At 41.8% G+C, this 20,347-nt stretch overlaps 1 long non-coding RNA gene across 5 annotated transcripts in view; it reads right to left on the bottom strand.

Annotated features, from left to right (window-relative positions):
* The window catches only part of LOC148684838 (uncharacterized), an 83,643-nt gene that overhangs the window by 31,572 nt on the left and 31,724 nt on the right, over positions 1 to 20,347 (bottom strand). For all 5 annotated transcript variants that reach the window (XR_015951472.1, XR_015951471.1, XR_015951473.1 and 2 more), the window contains one exon: positions 19,001 to 19,122. This is a non-coding gene — a long non-coding RNA (uncharacterized LOC148684838). The remainder of the gene's footprint in view (positions 1 to 19,000; positions 19,123 to 20,347) is intronic.

Raw genomic sequence — 20,347 nt, 5'->3', positions numbered from 1 at the left:
AAACAATAATATTAGGATTTGGAGAAGTCACATAAAACCAACCCGGTAAGGCTTTTAATAAGCACAACAATTATATAGCACTAATTAATACTGGAAGAGACTACACCCTATTAATATTATTATTATTATTTTATTTATTAGGTCTGCTTTAAAAGAAATGAATATAAATCTTTGCAATATAAAATTTCCTTATTTTACTAAGAGGAGTTTTTAATCAGATGAATGGACTTGTATGTACTAGTTAACTTTGCTGGAGTTTAGTCGTCGTATTTAAAGCAGATTTTATCCTAGAGTGATATTAATTTGATAGGATCCCTGATCTGTAAACCATTGGTTATCTTGGTCTCTCCTGATAAGAAAAAAAAGTGCTGAGGATTTCCAGTTGGTGAGCACATTTGGGCAGAATCTTTCACACGTCACAAATTGCAGATGGGAGGCAGTGATCTCGAACATGCAGTCACATTGCGTGACCATCTGACACCTTCCATTTAGAAAAATAATACTTTCCTCACAGCATACGCTCCCTGCTGCAACCAGCACCAAAAATTATGCCTGGGAGAGCTGTTCTTCCTCCACTGAGGTCTTAAATATTTCTTAGACTGCTTTTAAAAGATTCATAGTGCAGCAGCACCTAGATCACATCTTCCTACCCTACTGAAAATCCTGAAATTCTCTGCAAGACACCATTAAGCACAAAAGGAGTGAAAAGGGGTGCGGGAGGAACCTGAAACTGCACACTTACATTACAGGGGCAAACAGAGCAATTTTTATTTGTTAATCAATATTTTAGTTCTTACATGCAAAACTCAGATGAACAAATGGATTTTTAGGAAGGTCCACATACTAAGAAATGCTTCCAATGTGATGAATTTTCACATGTGGCTATAACCGGTGGCTAGGGAATAACATATAATCTTTTCTTATGCTGCCACATGTGATTGATACACATGTACCTATTTTGCTCTTTGAAAACATAGTAAGTGGCCTTACAGTTCTATGTTGTGCACAGAAAGCAAAAAGGGGGCATGTGATATGTGGAGTTGATGCCATTTCTTATATGGAAGTTAGATCCATGTATGTGCGAAGTAGCACAGGTGCTAAGACCTATGGTTTTTCGAATTGCGTATAACAATTAACTCACATCATCAGTACATGTATGGCAAGTACTATGCATTAAGGGATTTCTACACTTCACAAAAAATGATTGAAGGGTGGTTTTTACAAAACAGGTAATATAAATCATAATGCATAATAAACAGAAACATTAAAACAAAACAGAAACAATAAAATAATTCACATAAGGCACATAATTAACAACAAAATGACATTTGTATACAAAACTACAAAGTACTGTACTCGTTATCTTTTCTCTTTAGTCGTTTGAAGAAGCTTAGTTAATTTAGTTTAGTTTAAAGTGCTTTACAAAATAAAAATAAAAAATGCAAAATTACATAGTAAAATACCCATAAAACAATACAAAAAGTGTTCTTGCAAAATCACCTAAAACAAGAATGTCTGCCTCCAACCAACACAAAATTAGCAAATTATTGTCTTTTGTTCATAAGATTGTTTATTCTTAAATTCATGGTATATTCGGAATAAATGGCAGGGGGTGCACTTTGCCAAGAGCTGTCTTAAAAAGCTGGGGTAGATGTTTTTGCAGCTGTCTGCAGAGCCAGTGTGCCCAACAGTCAAGCCAACCAACCACTTAATTTCAACAGAGTGTCTTCCTTAAAGTGTCACAAAGACATTTTCAGAACAGGCTGCTGTGGGCTCTTGTGGAAATAGCAGGTGCCATATTCTGAGCCTGAATGTTTATGTTCTGGAGAAAGCATAACAGACAGTTTTTGTGACACATATAAAGGTGGGTACGAAGTGCACCACTTAGTCTCACTCACGAAGCTGTCTAAGATAAACTATTGCTTTGCCGGCAAACCTTAGGGCTAATTCAAATGGCCAAAGGCCGACGGCAGATAATTTCCCCCCAGATAATTAAGCAGGTAAAAGCTGCTTGCTGTGTTTATTTCTATCCCACTTTTGTTGCTGGTGAACAGATTTTGCTAGTTTGTGCTGTGCTGGAAAACATGGAAAGCCCATTAGAACAGAGGCAATTCCCCTGGCCAGTCTCTCACAACTACTATGGCAGCCTCTCCCAATCTGATGCCCTTCAGATGTTTTGCACTACTGCTTCCATCAGCCCCAGTCCAACAATATCTGGACAGCAGTTTGTGGGAGATTGTTCTATGCAGTAGTATCTTTGTCATCAGCCAGCCCCTGAGTCACATGCAGCTCCTTCAGCCCTTTCTTTCTGGAAAGAAGAGCCTAGAACATGTCTCTATCATCAGCTCCTATGGACTAGAAGACACAGAGGCAGGGAGGCCCATAGCCTGAAGACACATGTGGCCCCCTGGGCCTTTCTTGTAAGCCCTTGGAAATTTCCCCATGCCATGTTCCCTCTCCCTAGACTACCCCTCCCACCAGCCCTGGCTTGGTGGAGAATAGAGGAGAGGGGTGTACAGAAACCTCTGTTTTTGTATGGCTGGAGTGAACCCTACTGTACAAAATTAAGGGCTTAGTCACACTTAACTTTCCTTTGCTCTTTCCAGGCATGTTCTGCCTGCATGTCTGAACACCCTTTTCTTTATTTGCCCTGGAGCTTTCCCAGGGCCGTCTCTAGGCCCGGGTCCGGTGGCGCGGGGCGCCAGGGTGCCAGGCTACCAGGGGCGCCCACTGAGAGGCGCAGCTGAGGCGGCCCAGGCGCGCCTCTCAGCTTTTCAGCGGCTTCAGGCCACTCTCGGGAGGCGCGCGGGCCTGGGGCTGCCTCCGCCATGCACAGGGGCGTTGCAACAGGGGGCGGGCAGCGCCCCCTGGCCCAGGGCCGGCCCTACGGCAGGCTGGGTGGCGCAGTGCAGCTGCGTGCGGTGCCCGCCCGCCGTGCTGGGAAATGGGGCGGGGGGCACTGGAGGGATCCATCGCATCACGGCGCCAGGGCGCCGGGCATGCTTAAGACGGCCCTGAGCTTTCCCCATGAAAACCTGCTCTTTTGCACTCAATTGGAGCAAATGTCAATCCATGGGAAACCCAGATTTTCCACTAAAAAACTAAGGAGCCGGTTTTTGCAGGGAAAACTCTGGGGCAGGAGGGAAGCACGCTCAGACCTAAAGCTTTAAAGCACAAGCCTGTGCCTGGAAACAGCAGGACAAAAGGTAAGTGTGGACAAGCCCTAAGAGCCCCCATATTTTTGCTTCTGGTCACACCTGTCATCACTTGCAGCCACTTTGCAGTCATTGAGGAAATGTGAGCAGCATTGCAAGCTGACTTGGTCCAATATTCTGTTTGTATCATGCACTTAATATACAGAGCAATTCCTCTACTGCAAAGTCCACAAACATATTAGCAATGTACATGCTGCAGTCTTTGTTTTCTACTTGCCTTCCAGTTTAAAAAAAGGAATCTAATCTTGAAACCTTTACTCGCCCTTTAGTTTCATGTGCCTATTATCCCCGCCTACTTGTATCTAATTTTCTGGTTTATCCTGGAGCATTGTGAAAGTCATTATGACATGTAATCAGTGATTGAGTTGCTCTTCTTCAGGAAACCAACTCTACATTATTATTTTTGTTATTATAACTGAGATAGATGCAAAAGTCTATATTCCCAAGTATTATGCTGTTGGTCATTTTTCAGCTTGGCTAAAATGTTATTACTGCAACAAAAGGCCAAAATTGCATGTGCATTTAACCCATGTTGTGTGATTGCTGTCTGATTGCTGGGGTGGGGTGGCTACGGTATCACTATCACAAAGCCTTGAAGCAATCCTGATCACAGTTTGGGTTTGGACAAAGAAAATCTATTCACTCAGGGTGAGTCATGGATGTTTCCTCAATGGGATTTATGGTTAGGAATTAGCCAGACTCTCTCAAGTGTTTGGAATGGGAGAGCCATTAGAAAAGTCATCTTTTCTGCAGTCAAAGAGGGATTGTAGTTTGGGGACAAAGCAGATTAAGGGAGAGAGAACTGAGTTTTGAGTCACTAACTGGAGGCAACTTGGGGTGTAGGTCTTTCTCTCTCTGAAGATCTCTTGCAGGACTGCTGAACTACTGCTTTGGAGAAGTGCTTTTGCTGATACCTTCATTTTTTTTTGCTACTTGTAAACAATTCAAATATTACAAAAATACCTAACATCTTCAGTGATCTTCCCTTCCAAAGGACATCAGACTCAAGTAGTGCTGTACTAGGACGTCTCACTCCTCAGGAAAGTGGGGGACATGTGACAATACCTTGCCCTTATGTATGCATGATGCTCTGCTGCACACCTTGCATACATAAATTTACATCTATAGAATTTAGTGTGTTAAATGTGCACATCAAGTCTACTTGACCTGCACATAATTATTTATTCCGTGTCCTACCATCTGAATAACTTTCTAAACTGAAGAACCTTTTGCAAATCAGGGTATGTCTCCACTGCAGAATTCCCTACCCTTCAGTTTGTATTTGTGAAAACAGAAACTTCTCCTTGTGAGAAAACCCTGTTCCAATAATTTCACTATTGCTTAACTTGTTGGCAACAGGATTGCATATGCAAGAAAAAACCCTAACCAGTGAAAGTTAGGCTCACCCAGCTATGGGCATCACCAAACACAGGCAGAGAGACGGGCAAGTCTTGCACAAGGACATTACCCATTCCATGCACATGCAACAAGGCAAAGTTGCAGAAGTAATGAATAACTTCTAGGATTAATATATTATTATATCTGTAGGCAGAGACTTTGCTGCCATTATACAGTGGTGGGGTGCAATTTCATCCTTCTGCAGCCCTGGACAGTTTTGAATGCAGTAACTTACTGGCTACTGCAATTTCTAAATGTGCTTTCTTGAAATGCCATGTGTAAAATGGGCATTAAGTTCAGAGCAATGGTGATGTTAGGTTAGTGAAGTTCAGACAGTCCTCTAGAACAGATTCCCATTTTACATTTGCTGATGCACGCTCATGATATGTTTTCCAATGAAACCAATCGCACATGTAATGAATGTGTGGAGGTAGAAGCAACAACCAAGAAGGTACCCACTCCCCCATGCCTTAATGTGCCTACCGGCTCCACCCCTGCAGTTCTGCATTCAGCATTGGTGAGAAAGGTACCATATACAATGACAGCTGTACACACCTGTACACACCTAGGCCCAGTTAGAACCTCATATCGGATAGAGGAGACTTCCACTGAGAGCAAATATGAAAGACAATCCATACAGAATTTGATGGGATGATATGAGAAATAAATTGGGTGATGTTGAAATAGAAGGGCATTTCCATCTGGAAGAAAATATGGCTGATAATTCAAGAAGGAAATACATTGCCCATGGAAAGCTTTTAAGGTGTGACATTTGTTGTGTTTTAGTATATTCTGTTGGAAACAGCCAAGAGTGGCTGGGGCAACCCAATCAGATGGGCGGACTACAAAAAACACATTAGTATTATTATCATTATTTTGCTTTTTAATGAGTCTGAGGATGAAAATGGGATGTAACAGAAGAGCCAACGTTATATACAGTATTTGTGTAATGTTTTCCTGTGACATTGACAGAAAGTCTTTAGAAGGGAAATTGAGTCCCCACCCCACTCTGTGTACCTGTACACCTCTGATGGTTTGAATACATCCAGTAGTTACTAATAGCAACACTCACTACCTCTACCCTGTTTCTCATATTTTAAGACATATCCATAAAATAAGCCATAGCAGGATTTTTAAGCATTCAAGGAATATAAGCCATACCCCGAAAATAAGACATAGTGATAGGCGCAGCAGCAATGCCGGCCGCGGCAGGAGGAGGAGGAAAAAAATAAGACATCCCTTGAAAATAAGCCATAGTGTGTTTTTTTGAGGAAAAAATAAATATAAGACATGTCTTATAATATGAGAAACACGGTATATTTAAGTGACAAGGAAGCAATTTTATTTAATTTCCTGCCATAAAACCTTTGCAAGTGTTAAAAAACCAATATAGTATTTAAGGATGACGCAGCAATGGGACAGGGGCGGTAATAATGCTGTTGATTCAGTGCTTACTCTCTGCAAAACGCAGCCATGTGAAGAATCTCTGGGTGGAAAAGAATTTGGACTTAGCATGTGGTGCCACACAACCAGAGGCCCACACAGCAAGGAAAACATGCTGATACATTTGAACAGTCTGCTGGGAGAACAAAGCAATTGGCAACACATGGTCTGGCTTTCCATCAGGTTGTCTTGGCTGTTGTGATGGCTGAAGAACAGATCTTTTTGGTGGGCAAACCTAATAGGCAGGAGCAGGCAATAAATTAGAGCGCTAAGATGACATACATGACATTGTTGTCTTCAGTGAGTCAAAGGAGGCATGTGTTATTTGTAAGCAGCTGCATGCAACATTATTCATCATCATTGTATATTTGTATGCTGCCTTTCTACCATTAAACCTTGCCCAAGGCTGCTTACATCATGAAAATTTTTACATAATTACAAAAACAGAACAAAGGTACAGTGGTCATAAGCAATAAACAAAAAACAATAAGTATCCACTAAAATTAAACAATCCCCACATAAGTCATAGTAAGTTCTATCAATAAAGATACAAGAAATACTAATAACAGTGAAAATTAAGCACCTCCAACATTAAATATTTTCTCCAACAAAGAAGAACAAACCCTGAACAGTATTCTACCCCAAGAGTCTCTAGGCATCCTGAACAGAATACACAGCAAAGGTAGTCTCTGGCCTATTCAGCAGCCTCAGCTTTTGTAGCTGGAGTCAGTCCAGTGAGGACCCATCACTGCCAGGTCAGGTGGAAAGAGACTAACAAGGTAGAGAGCAGGTCTTGCAAGACTCACAGCAAAAATCAAAAGGTATGAGGGCATTGCAGGGGGTTTGACTAGATGACCCTCGGGATCCCTTCCAACTCTACAATTCTATGATTCTATTATTACAATATGGTCTCAGTGTCAGTGAAGAGAGAGGAACAGGAGAAATGCTCAAAAAGTTTGCAAAAGCCCTTGATGCCAAGAAGAAAGGGTAGCACATTAGTGAAATATCTCTGTCCTAATTTTGAATGCCTCGTGATGCCCTAGGCATGGTCTGCCACTGATGAAATTGCACTGGCTTGCTATACCATGTGACACACTTTCAAAAGTACTCCACATATTTAACCAGTTAATGGTTCACTAAGTAGTGTGACTTTCAAGGGCAGAACCAGGAATCCGTGATTTGTTAAGCATCTCTCCACTGACACCTCCCTACATAAAAAGTGACAGGTGACAACTGGCTTTCTTGCTGGTTAGTTTACAGGTGTGTTCATTGGTGGGTAGGCAGTGTCCAGATGTTCTCTTACTGACAGATATTTTCCATGGTAGGAATGCACTTCATGTTTTTAAATGCCCTTGATACTGGGTGAAAAGCAATTCCTAATTCCTGAAGCCTTGGGATCTGTAAATTGTTCTGTTTTGGTCACCAGTTGTTCTTGTCATTGCCCTTTCAGAGAAGACCTTTCTATGTCATCATGTTGCAATGTAAGGTAAGGCAAAGCAGTTGCCCTACATTCTGGTCTCTTGAGTGCTGTGGCTTAACTTTCATCTGCTAATGTGCTTTCACTCTCACTGTTTCTGCCCTTTTAACTTTTCCCTTCTTCAGTAAATATAGAGGGATGTGCTTACAGAAAGCCTCTTAGAATAGCATTTTCTGCAGCAAAATGTATTCCTTTCTTACTTTTTCTTTTTGTGCATCATTATCTTCCCAGTCTCCAGTCTGTTAAGCATGTAGACAACATTATTTTCAAAGGTAGAAAAATACAAGTAAAAACAAACAAACAAAGTTGGTAGGGGCATCTTAAAGAATTATCTGCTCACTGCAATGCAAGCTTTGCAAGCAAGGGTCTGCTTTATCAAGTGGACAATGAAGGTGTTTGGATGTGTGCATATACTGTATAAGGTGAAAACCAGTGCTGTGTTCTACTCATTGTATGGCTCTTGATCTGGCAAAGAGGTCTGAAGGGGAGGAGATCTGTTCTGATTCCCCTGCAGCACACAGTAGTGTCCAATATGGTGGGGTATGGTTGGTCATATTGCTACTGCTTACAGAAAATGCACCCGAGAGCCAATCCAATGTTCCTGCCAGCACATTTCCACCGCACCAATCTCCTTGCCATCTCTTCCCTGACCCTCTACCTCCTGGTAAGCTGCAGAGCAATGTGACCTACCAGAGGTTAGCTGAGCAGTGGCATCTCATCACACCATCTCCTACTAGCAGCATCCACACAACATTCTACACTGCTTTGTAGGGTCCCCCTACACCCTGGAAGAGATTTTTCTACCACAAGCCAGAAGGAAGAATCAGCACAGGTCACTGTTCAAATTTGAAAGCCCAAAAGACACCACTCCCAGGCACATGGTCATTCAACCGCCAATAAAAAGCTAACTGATTTTCACTTAAGTGTTTACATGCCTTTCCCTACTATCTTAATATCATGGGGTGAGTACAGGAATGGGTTGAAGTCAGGACACATCTGCAATGGTTGCCTATACAAGACAAACCGAAGAAGCAAATAAGATTGTGTGCTAGGCTTGGATAATGCAAACAAAGGATTATCAAAGTCAAGAGGACTACCAGAATTAAAATATAGGGCAGCATATATCACATTTCAATCACAGCTTTTATGAAAAATGAAATGTGGCAAAACAGTTTAGTCCATTGTTCTGAGTGCTGCACCTTTCATACAAAAAATCAAAATGATTCAAGAACACTGGTAGTCTAATTTAGGTGGTCACAGCACAGTGAAACATTAAAAGGAATACAGTTCACTGGACTGAATCGTTCTGAAAGAGTGGAATTCAACCCTCCATATGCTTGAGCAGTCTGCATCATGCCAAACTTTCTATTACCATTCCTCTCAAATGCCTGTGTCTCAGAGTTGAAGGGAAAATACAGAGCCATTACTGAGCTCCCAACAGCATGATCATACAATGCAAGAAGCACTTTAATGAGTGGAAAAAAGAGAGTGAAATGTCTTTTTTTGCAAAGTTCTTGCTAATGCTGTTTGGGATCATTGAGGCTTGTGCAGTAAATATTAATCTTGCTAGAAGCTGATACCATTTGTGACCCTAGCAAAGAAGAAACTGTTAAAGAGCAAGTGTATAGTCTGCATTAATGGTTATAAGAATAATGAACTTTTAGGGACAACATTTCATTTGGGCCCGTAACTGGTTCATATTTGTACCCACTTCATTCTCTTTCTTTGACCTTTTGTAAGAGCAACAGCTTTTTGTGGACTGCACAAGCTGTGAACTCATATGCAAAATGTTATATGCATCTAACAGCTAGTTATAAAAAGCTAGGGTTTTTTTAATCCAGTGCTATTTTTCTAGAAAAAAGTGCCAGAACTCACCATGAATACCTCCCTTGCTCTCTTATAATGGCAATGACACCCACCTGAGAGATGCCAGAACTGTGTTCCAGCTCAAAAAAAAGCCCTGTTTATATCCATTAGAGGCTCTGATCCCATATCAACTTTAGCCACAACAGCAAAAACAGGGCACCCTTTACTTTTTATAACACCAGTCTTTCAGGCAGAGGCTTGCTAGTGGTAAGAAAAACCACACCCACAGAAAACAAAGTTGGTGTCTCTGGATGAACATTCTGGTGGTGTCATTAAAAACACTTTATTCTTAGGAATTGTCGTCATGAATAGAAATTAAGAAAAGTTGGGAGAAGTTAAACAAACAAATTCTGTTGGGCGGCAGGGAGTTGTTTTTTCATTATTCCTAATGAGAAAAGCAATGCTCAGTTTTTGCAACATATCCCTTCATGTAGCCTCTGAGGTCAAACACATGTTGCTAAATTCCTTTATCCTTCCTCTGCTATCATTTTTAAAACATCCACTGGAGGAATAAGGGTCAAGACAATGGTTGTTTTAACCCTTTCTTCCTGTATGTTGGAGCCAACAAAAATCCATCCAAGTGTTTCTCTTCCCATGGAGGAAAGCTGCTTTTTACTCTTTTCAGAAGGTGTAATACATCTGATAGTAATAGTCAGGCAGGTGGAAGGTGACAGAGGTCTATAACATATCCATGCACTTTTAAGAGAATAGAGTGGTGTTCAACTAAGTTTCAGAGTAGACCCACTGAAAGGAATGATTACGGCTAAGTTAAATCCATTAATTCCAATGAGTCAGCTTTGTGTAGAATCATAGAATTGTAGAGTTGGTCAACTAGTCCAACCACCTGCAATGCAGGAATCTTTTTGCCCAACGTGGGGCTCAAACCCATGATCCTAGAAGTAAGAGTTTCATGCTCTACTGACTGAGCATTCCCAGCAGATCAGTAGTTAGTTGAATACCGACCCATTGTGTTGAAACTCTGTCAAGAAAGGTCAAAGATGGGGTAGTGGTTCTGTAGAAATCAGAACAAAAGAAAAGGGTCTCTCTTTTATGCCAGGGATCCCATGACTCAGAAACAGAATGGCTAAGCTTACCAGCAGCATGCTTGTTGAACTGAGACAAATGGGATGAGCAGGTCAGTCTGACGAGCTAATCAGTACTCTTCTGATTATGCTTCTAGGACATATGCCACATACTGAAAAAAGTTCATGGATGAGTGCCAACACAGAGAGACCAAGGATGTCCTGTCCTTTCCAGACTATTGAACAGAATCTTTAAAAGTACAAGTCACTGCTCCAGTCTTATTTCTGTTTTCCCCTACGCACAGAGTTTTGGAGACAATCACCCAATGCATCTCAGTTCTGAGAAGCATATGAGAAAGAGCAGCTACTCATTGTTGATTTACCCCTGGGCTTCAACCTTGTTTCATCCCCTAGTGATATAAAGCTGTCTGCAAATGGGTAGCATATTTTTTTATTCTTTGCTCTTACTTCAGCCAGGCGCTCTTTGGGAAACTGATTTTCTAGATCCATTTCAATTGGTGTTTAGGCCTGCTTTTGGCACAAATATTGCTTTGGTTGCCCTGTATGATGACCTCTGTTGGGAAAGAGACAGATGAATTGTATCCGTATTAATTCTTCTCAAACTCTCAGTGGTTTTCAATACCATCAACCATGGTATCCTTCTGGAGCAGTTGTCTGAGTTAGAGATTAGTGGCACCACTTTGCAATGCTTCCAATCCTACTTGGATGGTTGTTTCCAAAGGATGATGCTTGTGGAGTGATCTTTGCCCCATGGAGAGTGTTTCTAGTTGCCAAGCCATGGTCTAGGCATTACATTGCAGCTAAGCCAGTCAGAAGCTTTACTCAGCTACCCAGCAAGTCCACATCCAATCTGGTATGGTACAAAAAGGCTGTAGATGGAGGAGATATGGCAGAAATCACCAGTCCTCCAATGGAGGAGCAAGTTGGGATCCAAACCAATACAGTGGTACCTTGGTTTACAAACTTAATCCGTTTCAGAAGTCCGCTCTTAAACCAAAGTGTTCTTAAACCAAGGTGTGCTTCCCCATAGCAGCGGGAGACTCAATTTACACATGGAACATACTCAACAGGAAGTGAAACATGTTCTTCTTCCAAGGCAAAGTTTACAAACCAAAACACCTATTTCCAGGTTTGCAGCGTTCTTAATCCAAGTTGTTCATAAACAAAGCTGTTCTTAAACCAAGGTACATGAAGTGGTATGTTTCAGTTCATCCATCATCATTGGCTGTGCTAGTCTTCTACAGGAATGAAGTGGACGATCTTGAAGATAATGGAGTTTAGGCACCAAGGGAAGACTTCAGCTCTGATCACATGCCTAGCTGAAGAGAGAGACTTCTTTGGAAACCAAAGAGAGAAATATAACATCCTTCACCCCCCTCTGGCATAATATCAGGAATATAAAAATTAATATTACTTATAACACTGCATAGGTATGACTGATTTTCACACAATATGTTTAGGACTCACCTGTTTATGGCAAGTAGCAATGATGGTGATTCCTTTAGGGCTGCCATAGGTCCGGACATTACAGGGATTTCAAATGTGAAATGGACGTCCGGGAGGAATTTCCAAAAGGTGACGCTCAACCAAAAAGCTCAACAATCTAAGATTTCTTAGATTAGTATGAAACAGCCTCCCAAAGAACCTCAAGAATCATAGACTCATAGAGTTGGAAGAGACCACAAGGGCCATCCAGTCCAACCCCCTGCCAAGCAGGAAACACCATCAAAGCATTCCTGACAGATGGCTTTTGTAAGCTGCAGGTGACCTGATTCTTTTTGTTTCTTTCAAAGCATCACTGTGTTGCAAATGACCTCTGTTGATATGTGTTGGCTGCTGGGCTGGTAAAAATATTGATGGGAGGTAGCTGTGGGTGTATTTTGCAAGGCTGTTTTACAAGCCATTTTCCAGTGGTATGTGTGCTTTTTATGGATCTTTAATTATGACATCACTAGGCATGATAAGACACAGAATTCTGTTTTTTAAGAGTTACATATGAATATCAGAAGCTTATTAACCCTGCTGAGATGCAAGCTTAAGATTAACCCTCGACTCATGCACAGCTTTGATAAGGTCCAATGTCTGCATTTAAGTTAATAATTTTTTGTGCAAATCTTCAGTAACTTTGCTGGGACTTCCTTTTCATTAAAAAGTTAATGGTTACAACTCTCCCTCCTGCACAGAAGCATCAGCCACTTGCACAATACTTTCAAGCAATGAGTATAATAATAATAATAATAATTTATTATTTATACCCCGCCCATCCAGCTGTACAGGTTTCCCCTGTACTTTCATTAAGAAGAGCAATGGGATAGGAAAACATGACTGTAATATTGCTTCCACCACCCCATTAAGAATAATTTTCAGGTGTGGTTCTTACCTCCCCATCATCATTGTAAAAATAAAATGAAAATGAAAGCCACATTTCACCTTCAACGTGTTTTTTTGGGGGGGAGACCCAGTATTTATTCGGTTTTTACCAGATACTATTGTTACATATAATATACAAGTAACGACCATTTTAGGTGCATTCAATATGTGCATGACTGCACACACATGCATCATGCCAAACCTGAAAGTGACCTGAAAACGTCACCAAAAGGGGTGGAATATGGTGGGGGCAGAAGAGAATGTTTGCAGGCTTTCTCAACAGTGTTTCAAATATATGTGATTTCACTTAAAAGTACAGTGCCTTGGAACGCAACCCTGCATAATTTGGGAGTTGTCTGTACACCAGATCTACTCCCTCGTCCAACAACAAAGATCTCTGCGTGGAAACATGCTTCCATAGCTTCAACCAATGTGGTTATGTACATGCATGTCCGGTTGATAATTCTCCGGCATCATGATGCTTATTGAGTCTCCATTTACCTGGTTAAATGTGGCGGTATTACTTTTTGTAACATTTTATGCAGATGGCATATTCATATGTGGCCCACTAGTTGTTCTCTGAGGCCAGCTGCTTGAGCTGGCTCAAAGTTTTGACATTAGTAGTTGTAACTAGAGGCAACTGCTACGTTTCCTCAAAAAGGGAGTGTACCGTTAAGCCAAGAATGGGACAACTCTGGCCGTAGAGATGTTGTTGGACTCCATCCCCCATCAGCCGCAGCCAGCATGGCCAACAGTGAGGAGTGGTGGGAGCTCTGCCATGACATCTGAAGGGCCATTTGTACCCCCGTCCCGGCTTTAAGCAATGGTTAGTGTTCAATTATTAGAACAGAGGTGTGGAAACATGTATCCATCCAGATATTGCTGCATTACATCTCCCATCATCCCTGACTTTTCACCAAACTGGCTAGGGCTGGTGGAGCCCAACAAGATCTGGGGATCCACACATTTCCCGCCCCTGCATTACAGCTAAGGAACATGCACAAAGAAGTGCTGTATTGGAGAGCACATACAGTGACAGTGACAGTGGTAAATGCATTGGAAACATGGGTGCATGTGGGCACAGTGGTTTTCTGAGTTTTCTCATCCTTAGTGCATCAGCAGGTCTTCAAAAAGGCATTGGGGGATTCAGTTTTGGGTCCAAGATACAAGCTTTCAGCAAATGGGATTCTCCCAGACAGAACATGGGGGAAATGCTTATTTCTACTTTCTGCCATATACTCTTCTATTTGGAGCTTGCTTTTGAGAGACAGTTGTTTCATGAGAACCAGGAAGAAGCTTGGAATTGGTGTCATGCTGGCTGTCATGAGGCAAAGAATTGCATGCATGCTGTTTATTATTACCTCTGCTCCAGGACTTATGAATCTTGGAAAACAAAGCAGTTATGCTTATAAATTATCTTCAGGCTCTGCTTCATTTACTTCTCTTCCACTAGGAAATTGACCTATAAAACAGAGCCATGCATCCTGACCTGAGAAAGATGGGACCTGGTGAGCATATTCAAACTCAGCCTCCAAAGCATGCTGGAGGATGTCCGATAATCTCACAGGCCTTTCCTGCTGAACTGGCAACCTCTCTCCTGTTGGTTACCTTCAGAGGCCATCTAAGAGAGGGAAAGGAGGAGTGCTTCTGGGAAGTGACTAACTTTCTGTAATGTGAGTGGACTCCCTCTTTTCAGAACATGCATTGTAAACGAATGGTTGCTAAAAATGTGCTGGTAGCATCAAAACATTTGATAATCATAATTCAGCAGCTTGCCTAAACTATAGCTCCTGCACCTGGCTCCTCCCTTTCTGCCCTTGGATAGTGAGAAGACTTGTGGCAAAGAGCATACTGCTATCAATTGCTATCACTCAGAGATGTCAATAAATGTGAGTGGAGAGAACTCTATTTACCTAATCATAAATTGGGCTTTGGGAGGAATATGCTATCCCAGAGTAATGCCAGGTGTCGGACAGGGTAGAAGTCAGTGCTTTCCCCCCACCCCACCCCTAGTAAAATAGGTGCTGGTGCTCACCATGGAGTTACAGTAAGTGTCACACTTTTTAACAACAACAAATAGAGATGCCGGTACTACGTGTCCTGAAGAAGAAGAAGAAGAAGAAGAAGAAGAAGAAGAAGAAGAAGAAGAAGAAGAAGAAGAAGAAGAAGAAGAAGAAGAAGAAGAAAGCACTGATACAAGCATATGGGATGGAGGGATAGATAGATAGAGACTTGATATGGTAGCACAAACTATAATAAGTGTGCATTTTGTGCTGTGAATCCCACATTTTGTGCCATGCCCAATTTGAGCAATCAACACAGCAAACCGGGGTTACAAGTGAACACCCCCAAATCCAACATTGTCCGATCCCCTCCAAACTGATGCCAAAGTTTTATGCTCATATGGTGCCATTTTGTTCCATGAACCCCACATTTTGTGGTGCCTCCCCCAAAATAAGTAGTTGATACTCAAACCCTCCCAAACCCAACATTGTTTGATTCACTCCAAAATAGAGCCAAATTTTTGGAGTACTGTAGTTTTGTACCATTTTGTGCTGTGAGCCCTGCATTTTGTTCCACCACCCAAACTGAGTAACTGATACAGCAAACCGGGGTTAGATATTAACACCCCAAAAAAGCCAACATTGTCTGATCCCACAGCACAAAAGAAAAGTTTGGCATCTGCTTGGAGGCGATCGAAACTTTAGTGGATTACATGTTAATGAAGCTTAGTAGGACCAGTAAGTCACATCAGATGGCCAGGGGAAAGCCCTCTGCACCAAGGGAACTTCATTTTCACTCTCTACTCTCATCTCTCTCTCTCTCTCTCTCTCTCTCTCTCTCTCTCTCTCTCTCTCTCTCTCTCTCTCTCTCTCCTTTGCTCTTTCTCCATCTCTTTCTCTCTCTGTCATTTTCTGTCTCTCTATTCACAAACTTCCCCACTCACCTCATACAACATTCTTGCAGGTCAGCAGCCCATTTAGGGGATAATACATAACGTTGCTATTATTTTGTCAAATTCCAGACTCTGAACAGGCCTCACTCCAAGGTGAAATCATACTGATAGACCCATTTGCAGGAATCAGCAGTAAACAATGGTCCCTCTCATATGAGCATTCATTCTCATTTGTTTGCACAAAGTTTGTGGGGGGGGGGGTTAAATGGCACTGGCTATATACTGAGCATTCTTTTTTTTGTGGGGAGGTTAGATAACATTGCATCAAATAAGTGCATTTCCCCATCACTTTTCTTGTAGCAAAAAAGTTCTAATTTGGGGGCAGGGACAGATTTGGTGTGCAAAAGTGCCAAATCGACTTCAGCTGCACAGCCTAAAGTTGCCAGTAAGTGACTGAATCTCAACCAAAAATAGAGACAGTCTGGAAGTGCTCTAAGTCAAATTCCACTGAAAATGTACAGGGTTAATTTTGACCTAATGTGATTAGGACTAAAATAGTAATAACCATTTAATCAACATGGCATCCCCCCCCCTTTTATTTCTTTGCAAAAAAGAAGGATCCACACTGCTGGAAATTCCGAGCTGCATCCTTTCCAGTCTCTTTCTCATTGTCATGCTTTGTGTAACTAGCTTAGCTGATTTGACACCCACTGCACAAAAGGTTGTCCCTTCTGTTCTATCTATCTTGGATGGTATCAAGAAGAGAGTGAAAAAGCAGCACAGCTGGTAAGACAGTGATCCCAAAAATATACAAAGGCGTACCAGAGGGAATAGTCATCAACATAAAGTGAACAAGCACCCAGACTATTGATTACATGCTGCTCACAGAACACTGGGCATTTCTGCCAACTTCTTTCCACTCGTACACTGCGCTACAGACAGCATGTTGTACTTTGCATCATCAGTTTTGATGAATAATGCACTGATAAACACTGCAGCCAATATTCTGTTTGAGCTGAGAAGCCAGATGTCATCTGGACCTCCAATAGTTTTAACCCTGGGCCAGAGACAGACAGTGAAATAAACACTAGACTGCTCTGCAGAATGGGTAATTCCTAAATGCAAGATTATGTACAATATTATTGTGGACTAGAAAGCATATGGGAAATTAAGATCCATCGTAACTAAATGAGTAAAGAGAGGCAGATAGGCTGCTGGAACATAAATCTACCTAAATAGATGACTAAGTCTGATCCTCATTACTATCCCCCCCCCTGCCCCATCCAATTTCTACAGGGTAAAAATGCATCTTAAATCTTTTAATTTTATGAGAATTACTGTAATATGTGGGATAAGAAAGGAGGGCTCGCTTAAGCCTAAACAATGGGCTTCAAACTCTGAAGAACTGAAGTGTAAGACACCTCAGTGTAAACCAGCATCCCTATCCCTTCAGATGTTTTGGACTACAACTGTCATCAGCCTCAGCCAGTATGGCCAGTGGTCAGGGACAATGGGAATTGTAGTCCAAAACATTTGGACAGCATCAGGTTGGGGGAAGCTAAGATAGAAAGGGAGGGACCCAGGTGGTGCTGTGGGTTAAACCACAGAGTCTAGGGCTTGCTGATCAGAAGGTCAGTGGTTTGAATCCCTGCAATGGGGTGAGTTCCCGTTGCGCGGTCCCAGCTCCTGCCCACCTAGCAGTTCGAAAGCACATCAAAGTGCAAGTAGATAAATAGGGACCGCTCCGGCGGGAAGGTAAACGGTGTTTCCCTGCGCTGCTCTGATTCGCCAGAAGCAGCTTTGTCATGCTGGCCACATGACCCGGAAGCTGTCTGCGGACAAGCACTGGCTCCCTCGGCCTATAGAGCGAGATGAGCGCCGCAACCCCAGAGTCGGACACAACTGGACCTGATGGTCAAGGGCCCCTTTACCTTTACCTTTAAGATAGAAAGGAAGCTTAAATTGGTTCAAGAAATTGAATTAAAGCTAATAAATAAATTGTTTAAATCATAAGCAAATGAAAAAAGTCCAGTACTCTCAGTCAAGAAACTCTTGTACTCTCAGTCAAGAGATTCCATGACGAATTAGAACTCCAAACATTGTTCTAGGAAGGTTTCTTAAATTTAAAAGGCCCAGTGACCCTACTGAAGTCTACTTGGGTCTAATAAATCAAAGGAATTGCTCGGAAATGGTTAACCTGCATGAAAATATGACCCCCTTAATGCTGCAAAGAGCAGTGAGCTCCCTTATGGTTTGCTCAGCCAGTATAGTATGTGAAATTTAAAAGAGAACATGTTAGCTTAAAATTATGACATTTCAAAAGTGAAATGTGTAGAAAAGCTATCTTCCTCTTGAAGGACAATTCCACTTTGCATTTTAATGATGGAACAAGTAACTGATGGTTCCACTCAGTACTAAAGATGGCCGAACTTCACACACTAATCCCTGAATCTATGATTGCATTCACTTTAGGGAATGATGCTGCCCTGGACCTGGCCATATCATAGAAAGTGCAACACTATAGTTCCTCTGACCCAAGTTTACAAAAAGTAGTTACCACCAATGGAAGTAAAATGAGCAGTAAGGTCCTGGGAATCACACACAAACTTCCAGATATGTCCAGTCTCCATACTACTTTTATCCCTTCATCCGTACAAAGGCATACTCCCTACTGAAATCAATGAGACAGCCTTAGCAGATGAAGGAATTCTACGTAGGCATTGGAACCTAGGCTGCACAGCATATTGTAGGATCCGTGCTCTTGTTTGCTTGCCACAAAAAGGGGGAAGAAGAAAAGTCGCCAGTGCAAAGTCAAAGAGGGAGGAAACAGCAAACTTTCACCAAGAGTAATGAATTGGTCCAACACCTTTCAAGTCATATAACCTTTTCTGGCGTAACATGTTTTAACAGTGTCCAAGGAAGTCTTATAAACTGTGTCACAGTCACTCATTTATCTCTTTGGCCATATTTTGGAAGTAAGCAAATGTGACATCCCTCTTTAAAGATGGGAAAGCAAGGCACAGTGGAATTAGGTATGCCCCACACCACGGCTGTTTCATCCGTACAATCAGAGGAACAAGTTTGCTCCTTGTTATTATCGGAGGAGGGATGGGCTTCTGCAGGAACTGATGAATTAAGACTTGTGGCCTTTAAGCCCTAATTGCTCTCCTAAATTCAGAGAGAAAGAGAACAGACAAGTGGAATGGGAGCTGAAGCAAAACATCCAAGGTCAGTCAGGTAATCTGTCACGAAGCAAGGAAGCTTAGCATGCAAAAGTCAGAATCAGACTTACCCTCCGCTGCATTTGAGGGGAGCTCCTCCTCATTAAACCCTCCTTTCCCAATGTCCTATTGGTCCTGGCTGCCATGCTTTGCTTAGCTGAGCAGTATCTTCAAATGTGCTTCCACTGTGAAACTAACAGTGGGGAAACAAGCAGCAAGTAACTCAAGGTTCATAACATTGCTCCTGCATTTGATTAACCGAAAAACCAATAAAAGCAGAGCACCCTTTAAAATGGCGTAAAACAATTAGGGAGAAAATGGCATAGGCCAGGGAATACCGAAGACAAAATGGTAGATGAAAAAAAACCTACCAACTTATATAAATAAGGAATAAGCTGTGAAGAGATACAGGAGCAGTGACTATAGTGGAATTTCAATTACCCTGACACTGATGGGTATAGCAGCAATAGAGTCATTAGAAACTGGATGCATGTTCCTAAATGTAATACAGGGCTATTTCTTCTGTTTGAAGAGCAATCAACAGGACCAGGGGCTATTCTGGACTTAGTCCAAGGAAATGAAAGTAGGTGAAATGAATAGCATGACGCTAATAAACCCTTAGGGCTATGTTATCATAATATCAGCAGATTGGAAACACTTCTGAGAATATTTGTGTGAGAGTGGTTATCAAAGTACAACACTGCAAGTGGAATGAGTTGGAAGAAAGTTGATTGGAATCAACTGTTTGTGGACCATAATGGGGGTGTGTGTTTCCATTAGTTAAAAAATGGAGAGCCTGACACTTCTATTTTCTTTTGCTTTAATCAAAGCTGAAATGATCAGAAAGAGAAACCAGTGCCGTCCCAGAAAGACGTGATAAAAGTATCAAAACATTTTCTTTATTCAAAAGGACAAATGCCCTCAAGACACACAAACAGAGAGAGATTTGGCAGGCTTAAAAATGAATAAAGGAACATTATGAGAATACCAGCAGAGAACAATATGCACTGAATATTCCAATCAAAACAGATGCCAAGTCCTAAGGTATATGTGTGCAGTGTAAAAGGCAGGGAGAGACAGAGAGGAAGCAAATTGTGAAAAAGACATAAACAGTACAAAGAAAATGATTCTCTTCACAAATTAATGGGGCAACTATCAAGCCTTTAATCATACCAATAGTCCCAATGAAGCACATTGCTGAAGTACTGGACTAGAGCAATGAATACTCATCTCACCAAAAGGTTGAGGTACTTCAAGAAACAGAAAAGGGAAAAGGGGGGAGGGTCACAGATTAATGCACAGTGCCATGGAGGGGGGAAAGTTTCCATGCTGCTCCAATGATTTTGGTTTAATGATCAGACTTCTTAAACTTTAAGTTGTTCAGGAAAAGGGAAAGAGAAAAGTTGCTTCTCCACATC

Source organism: Zootoca vivipara, chromosome 8 (genome assembly GCF_965207765.1).
Source record: "Zootoca vivipara chromosome 8, rZooViv2.hap1.1, whole genome shotgun sequence".
NCBI classification, from domain to species: domain Eukaryota; kingdom Metazoa; phylum Chordata; class Lepidosauria; order Squamata; family Lacertidae; genus Zootoca; species Zootoca vivipara.
Note: the sequence above shows the minus strand (reverse complement) of the source record. Positions and strands in the feature narration are given on the sequence as shown.